Raw genomic sequence first — 21,219 nt, forward strand, 5'->3', positions numbered from 1 at the left:
CGGCTTGGATGCTATGTACTGGACCCAACTCAGCCTCTCTTTATATGTCATCTGTCTCTCATCTACGCTTATGTCCCTCTGTGGTACATAAGTGCTTCGGAAGTTGTCAACCACCATCTGATACACTTCCCAGATTTTTTTTTAAGTTTTGGCGCACGGTGGGTAGACTCCTCGAAGGTGTCGATGTTGGCGAAGTGCAAAAACTTCATGATCAAACTGAAGCGATATTCGGACATCTCCATTCCAAAAAAAGGGGTCACAATAATTTTATTTGTGGTCCAATACCAATTCTGCAGGGGCTTCCTCACCACTCCCTGCAGAATAGTTAGGCCCAAAGACAGCCAAATATCCTGTTTGGTCACCAGCTCCCATGTCCTGCTCCTGGAAGAGCAAACTTGTAGAGCAGCCAGTTATTGGGTTGGATAGTGGTTCATCTCCTCCACTATTTTCTCAATGACCACGTCAGTGAAGAAGAGCTGCAGGTAAGCCTGGGGGTTGTGCTTGCACTCTATCTTCAGGCCAGGCTCCCCAGTAAAACGGAGCCATGGGGGAGGTGGCGGAGCTTGAGTTAGGGCCAAGGGGCACCAAATGCAGACATCACTGACCTGTTGCTCTCGCTACCTGGGTCAGATGACAGATCTCTAGGTGGGTCGCTGTCACTTGAGTCCGCCAGTGACTGCAGATCGCTGTCCTCAAACTTCTTCCGCTGTGAGACGCCTTCTGGAGGCTGACACCATAGCAGATGACAGGCAGGCAGAGGTCAGTGCAAATGGCAGGCAGAGAGTTGTCAAATCCAGGCAGAGGTCGGTACAGGCAGCAGGCAGAGAGTAGTCAAAATCCAGGCAAAAATTGGCAACAGTAAATCAATCAAAGTCCAGGCAAAAATCAGTGCAGACAGAAGGCAGAGAGAATAGTCAATATCCAGGCAAAAATCAGTAACAGGTAGGCAGAAAAGTAATAAGATCAGCAGATCACACAGCACGCAGCTCAGATGCCGCCAGGAACAAAATGCCAACATTGCATTGGATACAAATTCCCTTATATCCCATCCAATGCTACTTTGGGCCAATCAGCTTTTTTTAAAAAAATTTTTTTAATTACCTCACCTCCTTAATAGAGATTAATTAAATCCCCTGGCTAAACTCTGGGTTGGGAGTTTATCTTTTTAATGCTAATAAACCAAGGATATGCCAATAAGTGCATTCATTATTGCATGTAACCAACACCAGGTGCATTCTGCACTATTTTTTCCTCTCTTCCTTCCCATACTTAGAAGTAGCCGGGCTGTCTACACACAGACACCTGTGAAAGTTTGTAGGAGGGCCACGCTGACAACAGAAACCATATGTTCACCTGGGGGACTATCTACTTTCCCGATAAACCGAAGGTGTTAAAATCCACATGTGCTGATCCCTTGTATGTTGCGCTGGGAAACTTGACTGATTTGATTCTCTTGCCATTTTCTTAGCAAGTGTTGGTACTGGAAAGTATTTTTCCAGGCTTCATACACGTACATTGTGCTCTTGCCTATTTGCCTTTTCCTACAATTGCTGTTCATACAGTATACACCATTTGTTTTTAAGTTTTCTATCTTTTTGTTGTTGTTTCTAATAAGGTTATATTTAACTTTTTGGGGGCCTTCGTAATTGAAATCTGCACCCTATATACTGCTACTTATCCCTGCCAGGGCATAGCTTAAATTACTCACTGCTGCATAGTGCGCTCTTGACACTCTGAATCCACCGCAGTCCACTCGGTCAGCTGTCCTGATGACAGCTGAGCTCCATACACCACTCCTGTGATCACTGTGAGTCAATCACAGAGATCACAGCTCGAAATCAAGCATAAAAAAAAAAAAAAAAAAAAAAAAGACGCTGGACTTTAAGGGGCCAGAGGCGGCTGGTACTGAAAGGGTTAAATGGTTCTTATGCTGTGTAAAATGTGAATTATATATATATATATATATATATATATATATATATATATATATATATATGTGTGTGTGTGTGTGTGTGTGTGTGTGTATTCGTACACACCATGCAGAATACATTGTAATCAGAGTAATAAGGGCTCATCTAATATGGTTTATATGTCTGACATGATGGCCAATTCATACATTTGCCTTGTTGCCATTGTTTTGTCAAAACTGAGTCATGCAATCAAGGAAATAAATTGGAAGTGAAAAGTCAATGAGACTGGTTTAAGATTGTACATTGGTGTGACAAAGATAAAGATTCAGTGACCGAGTTTCTGAAGACTTTGAAGCTGCTAAGAGAGCAGTTTTACACTAAAGCCCCAAAGCAAGTACTGTAAAATTCCATTTGAATTTTCTAGCTGGAAGCCCAAACACTGCCACATGCTGATACTGATAAATCCAAAAAGGCACAACCTTTGCAAAGCATTTTTATCAAGAGTAAAAGGATGCTACCTCAGCAACCCAAATAAAATATTTCTTGTTGTATTATGCTTTCCCCTACATACACAATGTAGTAATTTCATACCTCTTCCATTTATTTTGAGTTGTGATCAAAGAGACACTTGCTGAAAATGCCAAAGTGCTCATTCATACACACTGACAAATCAGTAGGAACAGTGTCAACAGTATAATCTAGGAAACAGTAATATGATCAGCAAAGTGTCTGCACAAGTTTAAATATTAAATATAGTAAATATTCAATGCAAACTTTTTTTTTTTTATTGCAGCAGGGATGTACAATTGCTGTGCAGTTTAAAGAAACCATGATGAAGTGAGAGGAATATGGAGGATGACATCCTTATTTATTTATTACATTATCTATTTCCCTGGCTGCCTAGCTGATCTCTTGGCATCTGTGGGCTGGGCATCACACACTTGCAATAAACATGTGGAAACTGCAGAAACATCACCAAGGGACCAATTCATAAAGTCTGGTGATCTTGACTTCTAGATCTTTTATGTTTTTGACTCTTCAAAGCCTGATTGACACTTTTATATTTAAAAAAGAGGGAACGGGTTTTGTTTTCTAGTAATATAACCTTGAAAGATTTATAACAAAAGTATTGAAAGAACTAGGCAATGTTGGAAAAGGAGCTCTGCATCACCAGGCACTGATTCCTTAAAACGTCCATTCTTTATTTGTTTTAACCTTCCTGGCGGTATAAAAAATTCCGCCAGGAGGGAGCGCAGCAGTTTTTTTTTTTAGTTTTTTTTATATCATGTAGCGAGCCCATGGCTCGCTACATGATAGCCGCTGCTCAGCTGCATCCCCGCTGCAACTATGTGCCTGCCGGCTGTGCAAGTTCTGAAGCTGCAGCTTTCCACCACTGAAATGTCTCTTACTTCCTGACATGCGAGTCCCGAACCTGGTGATGGTATACATTTTAGTCCAGCTGGGGCATGTTTCCCCTGCTGCCAACTTCAGCACAGTTTAGTCCAGCTGGACCAGAACAAAGTTTCCTTCCCTGCTACTGGCTACAGCTCCTGCACAGTGCATTTCCCATTTTTATCGGCAAGAACCAGTAGTGTCCTGACTTTGGGTTCTGGCCATGAAATATATGAAGATGCTGGTCAACTTCCCTGCTGGCTTGTCTATTCTGACATTTTGACTGATCAACCACTGTTTAGTAAGTGCTATTGAAAAAAAAGAAAGTGTGAGAATCCTTCACGAGAAGAAGGACTAGTCCAAATCAGTCAAATTTGTTAGGTTTTTTTTCTCTCCAGATTTAGTAGATTTTTTTTCACAATGAGCGGAATTTATAACATCTTCTTAACCTCCTGTGCGTAATGCTGCTCAGGAGGTTTTGTTACTTTTTGCCCGATTTTTAAATAAATGTGCTAAATGGCTATAAACCCTCTAGCTAGCACAAGGCTAGCTAGAAGAAGTCTCCGGCACCCTCCGATCCCCGCCGCTCCCCCATTTATACATTACCCAGCCTGGATTCATCAATCAGCGCAGCCTCCCCGGACAACTCTGGTCTTCACTATGGGGAGGATCGCAGATGATGTTGAAGACATCATGACGTCATGCGCAAACCCGATCCTCCTCATAGAGAGACTGGAGCTGTTTTGGGAATCTGCGCGATCACTGGATCCAGGGGGTAATGTATAAACGGGGGGATCGCGGGGGATGGGCGGGGATCCAGGGGTGCCGGACACTCTTACTAGCTAGCCTAGTGCTAGCTAGAGGATTTACAGCCATTTGGCACATTTATTTATTGATGGGGAACTCCTGGGGCCACAGAGCGGAATGCCCGACACAGTGTCGGGCATACCGCTAAGGAGGTTAAGCAAAGCCCAAAACACTCAGCTCTTGGCTTCCTGATTCTGTTGCATCTGTTTTAGAACTATATGTATGCCAGTGGATAAGCAGTTATATGATCACTTACCCTAGTAACATATTCTACCACACATTTTCAGTAGGGTACTGTATTTACTGACCTATAAAAGATCCAGCAGACCATAGGGCTTACATCTTTACAATCAATTCAAGGGAGGAGAATTGAGGAACCTTTATTATATTCATACCTTAATGGAACATTGGTGATGATTGATTCATCTCTCTGACATAAGGAGGCCTTGTGTGGAATTCCTTGTGCCATCTAGCAGTAAAGTCCAGTAGCTCTATAAAGAGAAAGCAGTAGATGGCTACAACCTGCGTTTGTGTAACCTGGTTTTCCTGCCTAGGATAAATCAATTTCCTATTCAGAATAATTTTTCCATTATCCATGGAATTTTTGGAGAGATTGGTTGAGGTGTGATTTTTCTATATAACCTCCAGGTGGACCAGTACCTCTTAACCTGCTGTAATAGCATCTCCCTATTATGGAGGTCTCCTTTTTCCAACCAAAGGTACACATTGCGGGCCAGGGTTGATAGAAAGTGATCTGTAATCACTCGGTCCAGAATTTCGGTGAGTTTGAAGCCCTAGGTTGTCCAGATTGTACACTTGGGATTGTGGAGACTTATTCAAACACGCTTACTGCAAGATGTGACAAAATCTCGAATCAGTTTTTGCACTCTTTTTTTTATATCACCAGTTCCTGCACATTGATCTGGTGGCTTTCCTTTTCTACTGTGTCAATTTTTGTTTGGACATTTTTATTGTTAAGAAAAGGTCTGACACAGTACTTACAGCACTTCATGCTTCCACAACTTGGACTATCGTTACCAATTTCTGGGTCAGCAATTGGTACTCACAAGCAGATAAATAATCAGATTGTTCAAGAATCAGAAGTGAATTCCTCTGTTAACCAGCGGGAAATGATCTATCACTGCACAGTAACAGAAACAGGAACCCATGGGAACTTGTGTGGAAATAAAAAGGATAAGACAGATGAGCCATGATAAACATTAGTACCTGATTTGACACTCCTATCCAATCCATCGATTACTAATTAACATTGCAGCCATACCATTTTTTCACAAGCTTTTAGTTTCTTAAAACAAGAATAAAAAAAACATACCACAGAGAGATCTGCACCAGCTCCTGAATATAACTCACTCAGATTCGGGATTACTGCTCGGAGTTGCAGATTTCTGTCCTGAGCTGCAGATTTTTGTCCCAAGCCTGACTCGGGATTACCGCTAAGGAGGTTAAGGTCCCCTTTAAGGGAACCAATTCCCTACCCTACCGTCATGCTTCTTCAATAAATCCATATTTTTAAATGATAACTTGACATTTCTTTTATTGATAGCTGACACAAAGTATACTTTATGAGGGGCTGTAGTGGATGATTGGTGTCAGGACACCTTCTGGGGAAAAGACACAGGAAACAAAAAACACGGGAGCCCAATAGTGTAATATGTTTAGTCAAAATTGTCAATGTAGAAGATAAGAATCTACTCACAAGAGTGGGTTGCAGGGGGGCAACCGACCACAGGAAGCAGGTGGAGACAATTAACCCGACTCCACTCGGGGAAGTCACTAAGGACCTGGATGCGGTCGCTCTCCTTGGAAAAAAGAAGGGAGGCAGATGTCCACCGTGGTGTAAACCACATATGTTCTGCCTCCACCCCTCACACGCGTATTGTATGGGGGTTAGGGATGCACTAAATGGTTTAAAGAGGCGCCCTGGTGGTATATAAAAGCGTTTAAAAGCAGTTTTAAAACCGAGAAAGGTTTGAGGTTGCTTACCTCAAGGACGACAAATCTTTGTAGGGACAAAAGATTTTATTGGTAGCACAGGCAACGTGTTTCACGGGTCTGAGCCCGCTTCCTCAGACCAATAGCAGTGCCAGGCCAATTGAAATAACAAGCTAAGGGAGCCTCCCTTAGCTTGCAATTTCAATTGGCCTGGCACTGCTATTGACCTGAGGAAGTGGGCTTTGACCCGTGAAACGCGTTGCCTGTGCTACCAATAAAATCTTTTGTCCCTACAAAGATTTGTCGTCCTTGAGGTAAGCAACCTCAAACCTTTCTCTGTTTTAAAACTGCTTTTAAACGCTTTTATATACCACCAGGGCGCTTCTTTAAACCATTTGTGAGGAGCTGGCTGGAACTGGCAAAGCTTTCCAACGAATGCATCTGACACCTTGTGAATTATGACTTGTGTATATCATTTGGAAAATGTTTATACTTCTCATTGCTTACAAGAGGTGGCTAGTGCATAAGATGCAGTCATGGCTATAGGTCCCCACACAGAATTGAGGACTAACAACTGAACATTAAACTTTTTACATTCTAGAAGGGTAGGTTAATTGCAGAAATAAACTGAATGAGTGATTTACTGCCTATATACAGGGAAAAGAGTTGTAATATAAAGATGTAATCTAAGAGCTGTGATTCCATATATCATTGATAACTGCAATAACCACTTCTGTTTCAGATGTATCACAGCTAAATTGCTATTTGCTTAAAACTTTTCCAAATAATTTGTCTCATGTTTTCAGCTGTAGCTAAACTTTTTATGCCTGAGGCAAAAAAGCGAGTAAGATATTGAAGGTCAGTTAGAAAGTGAATAGAAACTGAACTAAAGTTAGCTAAATTACAATTTCAAAATAAAAGTCTGAAGGGAAATTCTAGTACTGTTGTATGTGGTGATATGTGCGCATGGACTAACTTATTTCACTATAAGTGATTTATTGATCACACTAGAGAGCCCACATTGCTGGTAACAGGAATGTTGGGTGCTGGAGGGACTTGATAAATTAGAGGGCATCAAGGCAGCCCGCTATACAATCTGCTGCTACAAATAGCAAGTTTTATCCGGTACCTATTGTACCAATATTCTACTATTGGCTATTTCCGGCACCCATATTTCCCCAGTGCCCTTTTAAATGTATCCAGTATTGCTAGGCAATATCTGAGTATGAAAGATGTAACCACTGAATGTGAGAGGACCTCTGATGAAAGGGTACTACCCTGAGGCTGGGTGAACGCATGGCAGAAACGCTTGATGAGCGGGAAACGCTGCATTTTATGCAGCAATGTTAGTCTACAGGACGCAGAAGGACCAGCGTTGCACTTGTGTTTTAAAGTAAGCGTTCTGCAAATGCTTGTAGTGTTGCATATATGCAGACTGGCTGCCAAAACACACATAATGAAAGTCTATGGTGACACATATGTGTTGCATTTTTAATGTATTTTTACTGCATTTTTTATTTAAAAAGTAAAGATCGCTGATGTGTTTCTGCTTTCTGTTGTTTTCTAGTGATTTGAGTAACTAAAAACGCATACAAAACGCATATGCGTTTTTCATTAACAAACCGCAAACACATTAAATGCAAATGCATTTAGAATGTAAAAGCAAATTAAAATGCATAGAAATGCACAAAAAACACACTTGCGAATCGCAACTGCGAAACGCAAAATGCATTAAAAATGCATTACGCAAACGCACTTGCGGAAAACGCAGGATTTAAACGCTATGTCATATTTAAACCCAGCCAAAAACAATCGGGACTAACACTTTGGTTGGGTATACATCTGCCTATTTACATTCATTGCTGTATCTTCTGTACTGTAATAGTGTTCCCATATTTCTTTGTGCAACTATATTATGCATTGGGCTTGATTCACTAACCGGTGTGCCTTATCACTTAGTGGGCGCACACTACAGTGCTAACCTTATCTAAAGTTAGTGTGCCTTATCTGAGGTTAGTGTGCCTTATCTGAGTTAGTGTGCCTTATCTGAGGTTAGTGTGCCGTATCTGAACTTAGTGCCCCTTAAGTAGCTTTGTGCACACTAAAAGATGCACAAAGCTACATCGCTCACTGCACCAATCGCGCACTGCGACGATCACATCGCACCCACTATACTGTACATGATGCCACCTTAAGGTTGCATAAGATGCGACCTAAACGGCGCATCAGTGCACCGTTATCGTCGCATCCAATGCGACCTTATGGTTGCATCATATACAGTATAGCAGGTGCGATGTTATCGTCGTAACGCGCTCAAAGAACGGCGCATTGTGCTGTGTGAGCTGTGCGCGCTGTGCGCGCTGTGTGCGGTGCAGTGCGCGATGTAGCTTTGTGCATCTTTTAGTGTGCACAAAGCTACTTAAGGGGCACTAAGTTCAGATAGGGCACACTAACTCAGAGAAGGCACACTAACTCAGATAAGGCACACTAACTCAGATAAGGCACACTAACCTCAGATAAGGCACACTAACTCAGATAAAGCACACCAACCTCAGATAAGGCACACTAACCGGCTTAGTGCCGGAAAACTCTTTTTTACTCCAGCGCTAAAACTTAGCGGTTGTTAGTGAATCAAGCCCATTGCATGCTATTTGTGTAGGTTAACAATTTGGCGGCCTGTGTTAACCGATTTTGATGATTTTGATTATCTATGTGTCCATGATGTATTATTCAAGCTCTTTGACGGTTCTGTCACCTGCATGCTAATGGGCCAGCCCATCTCCTCATGGGGGTTTCTCAGGGTTTTCTTTATTTTCAAAATAATTTCCTGAACAGCAGTTGAAAAATCTAACTGCCAAAATAGTGTGCAAGTGAGTAGGGAGGCTGGATGGTATCTTACTACTTTGGCAGTTAAACTGTTGTTAAGCCCTAAGACACCCCCATGCGGAGATGTACTAGTTCAAAACCTGTTCTGACAGATTTGAACTGCTTAATTTTTTTTTTTGCTGGAGTGGTCTTATAAACTAGTGTTCTCCAACCCTGTCCTCAAAGCCCACCAACAGTGCATGTTTTGTGGAAATCCACACAGGTCGTTAATTAGCTCTGCTGAGACACCAATTACCTCATCTGTGAATGTTTGTGGTTTCCTGCAAAACATGTACTGTTGGTGGGCCTTGAGGACAGGGTTGGGGAACTCTGCTTTAAACAATTCCAGTTCCTGTTGTTCTTGCATCAATAGAGTCTGAATCACATGCCTAAAATATGCATCCAGGGTAGACTTCAGTTAGAAACATCCAATCTGTATGTTTGCTTTGGATTTTTGGCTAAAACGATTAGAGGTAGAAGATCGGCGGGCCAGCCAGGCAACTTCCATTGCTTAAAAGGAAATTAATATGGCACCCTCCATGTCCCTCTATTTCCCTCTCACCTCAGGTGTCCTTTAACATTGTTTCAAGTGATGCCCTCTATCGAAACAACTGCTTACTTTTTTTGCTGGAGTGGCCCTTTAAAAAGAGAATATGGCCATTTACCTCTCACTCCAGGACCCATATGCAATTCCATTTTTCACCTGAGTTTTCTCCTAAGTGATATTTTGAAAGTTGTCAATAAAATGACTTTTAACCCATCAACAAGCATAAAAATGCTCAAAATAATTTTGATAGTACTTTTTACCTACTTTTTGATACTTTTTTCCATTGGAAAGTGCTAAAATATTATTATAAATCGAAGATGAAAATTTTTCTCGTAGGACCTGGGGCCATATGCAATTCACTTTTTCACCTGAGTTTTCTCCTAGAAGAGAAATTTTCAACATCTTTTTAAAATAGATTTTCAGCATTTTGTAATAGAAAAAGTACCAAAAAATAGGCGAAAAAGTACTGCAAAAATTATTTTGAGTACTTTCTTGCTTTCTGGTGGCTTAAAAGGCATTTTATTGACAAGTTTAAAAATATCACCTAGGAGAAAACTATGGAGAAAAAGTTAATTGCATATGGCCCTTGGTGTCTTTTAACTTTCTCTCTCTGCATTAGGACTATAGGAAGATCAAGTGTACATTCTATTTTAATATTGTTGTCTTTTTATTTACTTTCTATTGTCCAGCATCAATAAACCAAAAATATGAATTTAATATGTGGAGGTGCAAAAATGAAAGTTATGAAAATATATCTTTAATCCACCTCACTAACTTGACAGTCAGATGTAATGGAATTTAATTGCAGTGTTTAGTAGCAAAGGAACCAATATATCCTAATATATGCTACTCTCCAGCACTTAACTAATGAGATTTTTGTAAAGTGGGTCCCTCAGGGCAGCCATGACTGCGTTTCCTTCCCCTGCAGCTCTCTCAGTCTGTTCTAATACAAATGACTTTGTTACAGAGCCATCAGCAGTTTCAACAGGGTCAAGACAAAAGAAACATCACAGCTTGTGAACTGTGAAGTCTCTGGGCTGCAGGCAACAGATATTAGAGCAGCATCAGCTCAGGATGTCATTTCATCTCAGTGACTGATTGCCAAGATTCCTTAAAATGTGTGAATTTCGGAAAGGAAGAAATTCTGCCAATCCGTGTGTAGCTGTATTAACCATAAATATCACAGGCAAAATAAATATTTAAAAACGCTACACTGCATAATATATAAATCACTTCTTATCTTCTACCTCTCTACTGCACAGGCAATTTAAATGAAGGAAAAAAGAATAGAGAGCTTGAAATGTATTTTGAGGTAACAGTGCAAAGAAATGTAACCTAAATTTCACATGTAATGCTTCCTATGGCACAGCCCTAATATGAGACATGAATTTGACTAGTCTAAACAACATCAATTATGATAATTTACACCCCCAAAAAAATCAAAGCAAGCACAAGTTAGTACTCTTGCCCACAATACACTGGAAAAGAACTAAGTTTTAAACAAAAAAATCTGTTCCTCATCAGGGCATGAGGTTCACCATCCTTTGCAGTGAGGGAGTCGGTGAGAAAGCTACGGGACAAGATCCTCCACAAGACATCTACTCTAAGTCCCTGTCCTCGCTTCAACTTATCAAAGATGGGTAAGTGGCAGGCAAGTTAGCTGAAGTTACTACCTTGTCTAGGGTCCCTATTCACTTTAATCCATTTCTTGTGAAACTCTCTTTACTGATATTTATGGTGCTGCATGTGAGACAAAGGACAGGTTGTATCAATATTACCACATTTCAGTAGCAGGTCATTATGCTTCCACCTCAAGACCGAAGACGTGCAATTCCTTGTAAGGTTAATGACAGCGTAATGTTCAGGCTCAGAGAATCTTGAAACTGAAAAATAATTGAGCTTACCCTTAAAATCTAGTGTAATAATGTATTGTTCTAAGCCAATTTATTTTCAATGATTATTGGTTCAATTAATGACTTTAGAGATTTTTAGTTAAATGTAGTGACACCACTGGAAGTCTGTGTGGTACAGAAATAAATGATGAGGGTGGCAAGGAACCTCTCCATGAAGCCATTTAAATGCGATGTATACTTAATATTTTTTAATTTATTTGATTCTCTTACATTTGAAAGTAATATTCCCTCTTGGGCTCACTTCCCATCTCTAGGATATAGCAGGAAAGAAGATTAATAAATCAAGTAATTTGTGCCACCCCCTTTAACACTTGATACTGCCTCAGGTGTGTTGTTTTTATTTGTTTTGTTTTTTTATCTCAAGTGGGTTTAGTTGGCATTCCAGCTTGTACACATCCAGTCCAGGTTGGGTAAGTGCAAGGTGCTGAGGATCAAAGCTTGGTAATCTTTTGGGTACTTGAATTTACTGAAAAACTTTTTGAGTGAGATATGTTTTAAGCCATGTATATTGTGGTGTTATGGGTTTGGAAAGATGTGGGCACAAGCAGATAAGTAGATGGCCAACTTGTAAACTATCAGGTTTCCTCTGTATTCTGTTAGCAAACAGCCATATACTATTCAATTTGTGATAGGATAGGTAAAGAATCAGTGTAATCCAGATACCACTTGCTTACCTGATCTCCTACTTTGCACCAATTGATTTAATATTGGTTTTACCACTGCAGATTATTGCTTTGTCGCCCCCAATGCAGTAAAAAGCTATAGGGCCTTCCATGATGTACTGTTCCAGCAATACTAATCACAAATGCCTTAGTTTTAATATCCTCTGTTGCAGAGTAGGGATGGTCGGAAATATCGATTTCCGATTCTGCAGAAATTCACATTTCCGCCAATGCCGATTACCGATTCTACGGATTTCCAATCGGTTTCCGAGTTCAGATTCCCAATTTCTGAGTAGTGTTTTTTTTTGTCATTTTTTGCATTCTCTGATTGGCCAAATGCTTCTGAGTTGTTTCTGCATTCTCTGATTGGTCCAATGCTTCCGAGTTCTGTGATTGGGCTAAAATTACCGAATTGCAGTAATGCAGTATTTCTGCAGAAATCCGATTTCCGAAATTTCAATTCCGCGAAATCCGAATGAACATCCCTATTGCAGAACACACTAATGAAAAATGCTCTGAATGGGACTGTATGCTGGGGGAATTTATGTTGGATGGTGGGGGGATGACTATTGTAAATATATTGTGAATAATTTGTGCACTATATGTACTCCTGACGACGCTCCACTTCAGGGGTGAAACGATCGTTGAGTGGCACCCTATTTGTACTCCTATGTCTCACCTACACACTCTCGGTTCATGTCAATACCCAGCTACCTTCTATGAAGATGTATTCATACCTGACCCCTATGGGGTTTATAATTGATCTAATAGTAACAGTGGCAGACTTTATCCACATAGTATACCTCCCCTAGTGGGCAGGTGTTCTATATATGGAAACAGTCTAGAAAAATGGCTTCTTTTGGTCAAGCACACTGCCCATCAGGACATTTCTGATGCAAACATATGTGAGATAGCTACACCCCATACAAATTGTTGGGGGGATCAGCAAAGACCCTCGCTATAGTGTTGCAGATAATTGGTGGAACATTGTGCTGTATATTTATGCAAACCAAATGACTGTTGCATTTGTCTACATGTATTGTGAAGTAAACCCCTCCTGTTGATAACAGAGCTAGCAGATAGCTTGTATCTGGAGTAATATAGAGGGAGAAGGGCTAATTTAATCCCCTTTGTGTGTGTACATAAACGGTTAGGCCTCTGAAGGCAAAGTGTTCTATTGCAGAGCACCCATGCTAATGTCAAGGAAACGAGTTTTATAGCCACGTTCGGTGCCCAGGGGAAGGGGGTAGGTCCCAAGGGGTGATTTATGGTGAAATCGCAAAGCCCTCTTTAACAAAGAGAGACATAAAGATGGAGGTACACTAGTGCCTATTCCTGCACATTTTTAAATGTAGAAAGTGAATTCACACCATCTTTGAATCTCACCATATGTCCACTAAAGAGATTTAACAATGCTTTTGACAGGGCTGTTTTACTGTAGCAGCAGAATGTGGTGATGAAGATGACTCGTTGGTGAATCTTAAAGGGATATTATCATGAAAAAATGAAACATTTAAAAGTGCATACATACAAAATGTAAGTTTCTCCTAGAATAAAATGCATAGAATAAAATGCACTATAAATTACCCATACTTTTTTCCCATGTTGCTGTCACTTACAGTAGGTACTTACTGTAACTGCTGACAGATCTGACAGATTTTGGCCAAGTCCATCTTCTCATTGAAGATTCCCAGTATTATCTTTTTTCCTTGTAAAAGCACTCCTTGGAAAAAAAGTCATGGCCAGTCAATGCTTTTCTGTGAGAAATACTTGATTTTCTGGAAAAAATTCTGGGCTGCCACTGCCAACAATTTTGCTATGCATTTATATAAAGATGCATTTGCACAATATTTTGGCAGCTGGACTGAGCAACTGCTGTTTAGTATGAATTTTTAAAAATAAAAGAAATAATTGAGAACCCCCTCCCCATGAGGAGATGAACTAATCCAAAACTTGTCAGATCTGTCAGATTTCACTCTCCCCCTTGACTTGTGCCTAATTATTATTCCATACCGCCTAACCTTGACAGAAATCCTCTTCAGGTCTCCCCCCTCTCCCCAAAACAGGATAATCAAACATTTAATCAGAGAAAATGATTTTTACAGGGTAAAATAATTATGCATTTTTATAAAGGTGTTGCTAGAATACCAGAATAACCAGCTTACCTCTAAACACCAAAGAAAGGGTAGTGTGCAGCAGCAAATTGTGGGTTTAGTCATTCCTTCTGGCACTTAATCGAAAGTGTAAGGCAAGGTGGTAATGACGGTAAACATTCTAAGATGTCAGCATCATAAAAAAAATGGTCGACCTAGACTTGACTATCAGTCAAAAAGTATGTAAAACATCATTTAGGCCACAATTTTAAAGCCAGTGTATCAAATAGTTTCAAGTGGTATAACAAAAAAAACCCCATTATATTATCCATTCATTTAGCATTCTACAAAAATGCATGGCACCTGTGTTACTCTCCTTTGTAGGCTTGACCTTAACTATACTAAATGTTACAGTACTATGTTGTGCACAAAATGCAAGCTGCAGTACATGAACACACGTTTGCACACCATGTAGGTATGCCCATCAGGCAGTGATTTACATGCAACATCACGCGGAGTAGGGGTCCCGGGTGGTGGCAGAGCCTGGACCCTCTGCCTGTCATGTGCACCAGTGTTTGTGATTTTAATCCTTATTTTTGCAGCTTTTAGTATGCAGGTTAGTGGTAGGGAGGGGGCATGAGAGAGATACCTGCACGCAGGGCCCACTGCTGGTCAGATAATCTATCATTATGTGTGACCAAGCTCTCTCCTCTGGCTATGGCCAGATTGTTTCAGCTCTTGCTATACTTGGTAGTGCAGACACATGTGTAAGTATTTTCACTTTCTTATTGGCTGACAGGCTGTCTATAGACCAATTTAAATGGCAGAGTAAGTGGTGTGACAACTGTGATCCACCTGCTTTGCCCCTTTGGTACTGTATGCAGGGTGGGGGTCCCAGGCGGCAAGCCTGGGCCCACGGCTGTCATGTGCACCAGTGTTTGTGATCTTGCAGCTCCTAGCGTGCAGGTCAGTGGTTGGGAAGGGGGCTTGATAGGGATACCTGCATATGGTGCCCCTGCTGGTCACATATTCTATGATTATGTGCGACTAAGCTCTCTCTCCTGTCTATGGCTAGATTGTTTTAGCTTGCTAGATTTGGTAGTGGAGACACAGGTGTAAGTATTTGCACCTTCTTATTGGCTAACAGGCTGTCTGCAGACCAATTTAAATGGCAAAGTGCTGTCTGGGAGTGGGCATTTGCTTATCATCTGTTTGGCATTCAATTGAGGGGCAGTTGTGGGTGATTCCCCTGATGTTGTGAGCAGTGGGGTCCATTTGCGCAGCTCCTTTGGTGTTGCATGCCGAGTGGGGGTCCCAGGTAGTGACAGAGCCTTGGGTCCCCTTTTGTTATGTGCACCAGTGTTTGTGATTTTAATCATTCATTTTGCAGCTCCTAGTGTGCAGGCCAGTGGTAGGATGGGGCATGAGAGGGATGCCTGCACCTGCTGGTCACATAATCTGATTTTATGTGTAACTGAGCTCTCTTACCTGTCTATAGCCGGATTTTTTAAACTCTTGCTAGATTTAATGCTGCAGACTGCAGTGTAGGTATTTGCACCTTCTTTTTGGTTGACAGGCTGTCTGCGGACCAATTTAAATTACAAAGTGCTGTCTGGGAGTGAGCATTTCCTTCTCCTGATAGCCCAAACCTTAACTTGGCATTTAACATTAACTCTTTCCCAGCCTGATGCTTAGCCTAATTTTTTTTTATCACTAATGTATATATGTTGACAATTGTGCTTGATAACTATGAAAACTGCATGTTAATGTATTTTCTGTAATATATTGCTAGAAATAAAAGTTTTTTTTTGTAATGAATGTAAGAAATATAGCACTCTACGTTCTCTTTAAATGTGTAAGCTAAGACCACGTAGTTTTCACATTGTTGCCTAATTAAAAGATAACATATTCACAGCACTCTTTTAGCCTTCCATCATTAATGTAGCTTTTGTTGATCTTATAAATATGCCCTTTCTTCAACCTTTTTTTAATTGATTTTTTTTAGATCAGCATTCAAGCTTTCTGTTCACTGACACTGAAGTGTGGACGGCTTTCTTTGTGTTGATATTAATTTCAAATGCAAATAAAATACAAAATGCCTGGCTGCCAAATCTAAGCAGCACTGAAACTGATGCCCTAATGCTGGGCATACACGGCGTAGAGGGGAGGATTATCAATCAAGCCTGATGGCTCGATTGATAATATCCGACGTGTCCGATCACCGCGGGGATCGATTCCGTGCTCGATCCTTGCAGGTGGACAATATTGGCGAATCGAGCGGGTGATAAGAAGCGCCGGTGGGGACGAGTGGGAATCGATCCGCACGCACACACGGACGAGCGGGGACGCGGCGGGGGTCAATCCAGCGGCTAATCGGCCGCTGGATCGACCCGCGTATGCCCAGCATAAGGCAGTGTTCTCCAACCCTGTCCTCATGGCCCACCAACAGTGCATGTTTTGTGGAAATCCACCAAGGTAATTAATCAGCTCTGCAGTGACACTAATTACCCAACCTGTGCATGTTTGTGGTTTTCTGCAAAACATGCACTGTTGGTGGGCCTTGAGGACAGGGTTGGGGAACTCTGCCCTAAGCGATATATTTAGACATGATTGGAGTTGACTTGAACCTTCAAATTTGTGATATCTGTTTTAAAATACAAAGATGATGGATTAATTCTCAAAATAGCCAACGTTTTTTTTTCTCTTTTTCAAGTAAAATAAATACCAGTATCTACTAGAGTCACATACAGCTTAACTGAGTGCGCTGTCAAAGTGTTTCCAAGGTAATGCCCAAATATTTGAAGGAGTTTTGTTTAGCGCATCATTTTTCAAAATTGCAAAAGGCCTATAGTGTCATGTTTGAGAAAAAAGTGTGCATTAAGTTGTGCAATAAGTTGCTAAAGAGTTCAAAAGCCTCTCTACCCCCATTACCAGGAAGTCAAAACTGGCACAAAAAAAGTTCTAGCTTCTCATTTTTTTTAAAAGTATCAGGATGAAAAATTAAGAAAACTGGCCAACAGACAACTCTTCATTGCATTATATTACCCTAAAAGAGACACAGCTATACTTGTCTTTTTTTTTCCTCTACAGGACTATCATCTAAATGTATTACTTTGACCATTCTACTCTCTGGATACTTTATTAAAATAACAGGGAAATCCTCGCCTGTTTTAATAACATGCTGACTAGTAATTTCTACCCAGAGCTAAACATATCTCAATTTGCTTTACCCATTTTATTGCAATACCTTAGCTCAGTGCTTCCGTGTTTACCTAAGCAGAAGGTGGATAGCAGCAGAAGGCCCAAAGTGTGAGCTTTCACACATCTATCCCCTGGTACTGCAGTGGTGCTTAGTTACATTGAAATGAATACAGAAACAGAGCACATTTCATTATTCATCAGAAGACAGAAGTATAGAGAAGAAAAATGGATATGGATCAGAATAAAGAGAAAAAAATATGCAGTTGAAATTCTGAATACAGTTGAAAGAAAAAACAAGGGTTTATCATCACCTATGCACCGGGGGGACGGGGTGTGCCCTCATTATTAGAATAGATTCCAGATTCCATTATAAGCCCCCCGCTCCCCCCATAAAATAGCAGTGGAATAGCTGAGTCAGAATAAGTATTTAGCTTTCTGCTATTGGTTAGATGAGTACAAATCAGGAAGAGAAGAGATTATTTGTTGGAAAGTACAGCTGATGCTAATGGAAGAATTTCTGATTTTCCATTTTTGTATTTTACTTATTTCTTTATATCCTTAATTCATCATATAATTATTTTCCCATTATTCCCAACTATATTTTTCCCACAGACTTCTACTTTCAACTTCTACTGCAGCTATGAGCACACTCCCATGGAATTCTTCCAGTTGCTCTCTGTATAAATCTCTAATAAATCCCGAGTCTAACCAAGTAATTCTGTAAAGTCAATGTTGTTTTTCTGACTTTAATCCAAAATGTTTTCTCTTAGTAACATTTTTCTTCAGCAGAGAGGATTTAAATTTAAAATCTGCAATGAGTTTTGGCTTCCCATTACTTCCCTGATTAGTGTTTTCAAGTACTTTTCCCTCTATTACCAAATTTGTTTTAGTGGAAATTATTTTACTCCCACTCTTATTTCACACAAGAATCAAAAAGATCACCCCCTGTTTTTTTTAAGTATAATGATGTGATTGACTTTTTTTGCACTGGCTTGTATGGGAATTGTGTATTTGTAATAACCAATTGATTAGCTAGTCACATTGTCATGACTCTCTGTATCTGCTCCATACTTTTCACACATCTTTGTTGCTCCTTGTCTGCCTTCAACGCTTCCATTAGACTTCCCAAGACCGCGGCAGAACCCCATACTTCATTGATCACCTCCTGTAATATCTGTAATATAAGAATTGGTACTTCGTATCCACATCATCTGTATCTTAGGGACCATATACTTTTGTTATTGTATATGGTTTGATGTGACATTCCATCTCTGCACAGATTTCATGTCATTGATACATTCCCATCCATCAAATTGACTTTTGAAATCTGATTTCACTAAACCAACCCCACTTCAACAAGCCCTATCTAACTTTAATATGCCAGAAAAGAAAAACATATGGTTTCAGTCTAACGCCAAACATCCAAACATCCTATTCTTAATTGTCTGCAAGGATTTCTACTTTCATTCTTTGGAAGTATAGCACTAATTCTTGTTATTTTTCACTAATGCCTCTAATGTTTATTGAATCTCCGCATCATATTCATGCAAGTCTATTTCTAGTAAAAGCCTTTCTGTCACTGCTTGTTTACCCACCATTTTACCTAGGTTGATTAAGGGGTAGCTGTGTATGCCCTAAACATACTCATGCTGCCTCAGAATGTCTTTCAAGGGATTATGTCTTGAAATTCTTGTTTTCTGCCAAGTGTTTCCTTCTCTTAGCATTTGGAGATCAGTTCCCTTACCTAGAATGCACCAGTTTCTCCGAATTCTCCCTGCAGGAATAAACCTGCTGTAGATTCCCTTAGCCAGAAAGCCATAATAAGATGCTAGCCACTCACCTTTCAACCCACTCCATTTTCTACTGAACTGAAAGAGGAACTGTAATAAAATTAACATAAAGAATACAATTTTTGCTTTTTTATTTTTTTTTTGTTTACATTTATTCGTAAATCATTTAGTGTCTCCTCACTCTGATTTATATTCTAATATTGATCACAGGTGGCAACAACTTAAGTCCTGTTTTTGTTTCATACTTACCGTGTCATGTTTCGTCGCGGGATTCTTCCCTGCTGCAGCTTGTCACAGTGGACATTAATGTCTGTGAGACATGCCACAGTACTTACAGTGCGACGGAAGTGCCTAGGGTGCCGCAGAAGTAACATACAGGCTGCTGTGCATTACTCTGCAATTCCCAGAAGTGGACTGAAAGTCCCTTGTTAATTGTTATGTTTACTATCGCACTGGGGCTATAACCTGCGGTGCAACTTGCCTAACCCTTTGTGTTGCAATCATCCAGCTAATACCTTGTCTGCCAGAATGCTCTGCAAGGAGAATTATGCATAGCAAAACAGCCTAGGCTAAGCACCGCTTAGAGGGTGGGGCTAATTAACAATAAACAGCAAAATATTTATATATATGTTTCTGATGATGGAACCAGAAAAATCACTGTAAAAGTGAGTATCCTAAATAATTTTACTATATGTCACTACTGTGCCTCTTTAAGTCAGGATGCATTGCCCAGTGTTACCACATGGATGACTAGAGTTTAAATTTTCTGAAAAAGTCCTATATAAAAAGAAGGAATGCTGGTTCATATCTAAAGAAATCTACAGGCATTGACTGTCCCACCAGCACCACAGCATCCTATTAAACCCACCTTAAAGTGAACCAAGCTCCATTTTTAGCACCCAGGGCATCTCAACAGCACATGAAAAATGCATGCCAACAATATGTCTCATTTTTAAAATAAACTTCCATTTTACATTTAATTTTACATTCAAAGTTTAGCTATTAAGTTTTATTAGCCTGCTTCAGCAGGCCTGACCATCCGTCCCCAGCCACAGAGATTTCAGGAAGCTAATTGTTTTATTGTAGTAATTACCAAGAATGAAACAATACTTTTTCATCAACAGAGAGGGTGGGTAATTAGGACAGTTTCTTCAAAGAGATTATCTAGAGTGAATGTGTCAAGATAGCATCTTTGACTTCTGCAAAGAAGGACTGTGAGAAGGGGAGGGGGTAACATGGCAGCTTCTATGCCAGGAGAAATTTCAGTGAAAGAAAGGGTGCTTAGTTCCCTTTACGTTCCATTGCTCTGACTGGGGTCTCACTGTGGCTGGGTATTTTCATTGCCTTAAAGGGAACTGAGCACATTCTCTTTCATTGGAATCTCTCCTGGCATAGAAGCTGCCATGTTACCCCCTCAGCTTCTCCCATTCCTTATTTACAGAAGTCAGAGATGCTATCTTGACACAATGACACACACAATGGCTTTGAAGAAACAGTCCTAATTACTTACCCCCTATGCTGATGAAAAAGCATTGTTTACCTGTTGGTAATTTGCTCAATAAAACAATTAGGTTCCTCAAAGCTCTCCGGATGGGGACGGTCGGCAGGCCTGCTGAAACAGACTACTAAAACTACTTTGAATGTAAAATACAAGGTAAAATGAAAGTTTATTTTAATAATGAAATAGATTGTCAGCATGCATTTTTCATGTGCTATAGAAATGTCCTGAGTGATAAAAAAGGTGCTCGGTTCACTTTAACAAAAGCTGTATAACTTTATCCTGATCAAAAGTCTTCAACAGTTTCTAGAAGTCTTTATGTTGTCAGTTTAAAGATTACTGAAAAGAGCAGTGGCTTGCTAATGTTATCAAAGCTGTTAAAACTGTGCCAATCACTAAAGATTTGTCCTATTCTCCTTTTCTGACTTCCTTTTAAACAAAGAGCCAAGCTAGGGACAGTGTCATTGTGTCTCCCTTTAAAATCTGTCCACATTAGGATTTTTCAGGGGGACTTGTTGGGACGTACTCAGGGCTTACTTTCTACAAGAACACTGTCCAAAATGTAAACAACAGTAGATATGTTGAATA

General features: G+C 40.3%; 1 long non-coding RNA gene across 2 annotated transcripts in view; it reads right to left on the reverse strand.

The window, feature by feature from the left end:
• The window catches only part of LOC137563560 (uncharacterized), a 130,842-nt gene that overhangs the window by 88,758 nt on the left and 20,865 nt on the right, over window positions 1-21,219 (reverse strand). The window contains exon 4 of one of the 2 annotated variants that reach the window (XR_011030378.1): window positions 4,505-4,600. The exons of the other annotated variant lie outside the window; for it this stretch is intronic. This is a non-coding gene — a long non-coding RNA (uncharacterized lncRNA). The remainder of the gene's footprint in view (window positions 1-4,504; window positions 4,601-21,219) is intronic. 2 annotated transcript variants of the gene reach the window in all.

The sequence above is a fragment of the Hyperolius riggenbachi genome, chromosome 3, assembly GCF_040937935.1.
Source record: "Hyperolius riggenbachi isolate aHypRig1 chromosome 3, aHypRig1.pri, whole genome shotgun sequence".
Taxonomy (NCBI): domain Eukaryota; kingdom Metazoa; phylum Chordata; class Amphibia; order Anura; family Hyperoliidae; genus Hyperolius; species Hyperolius riggenbachi.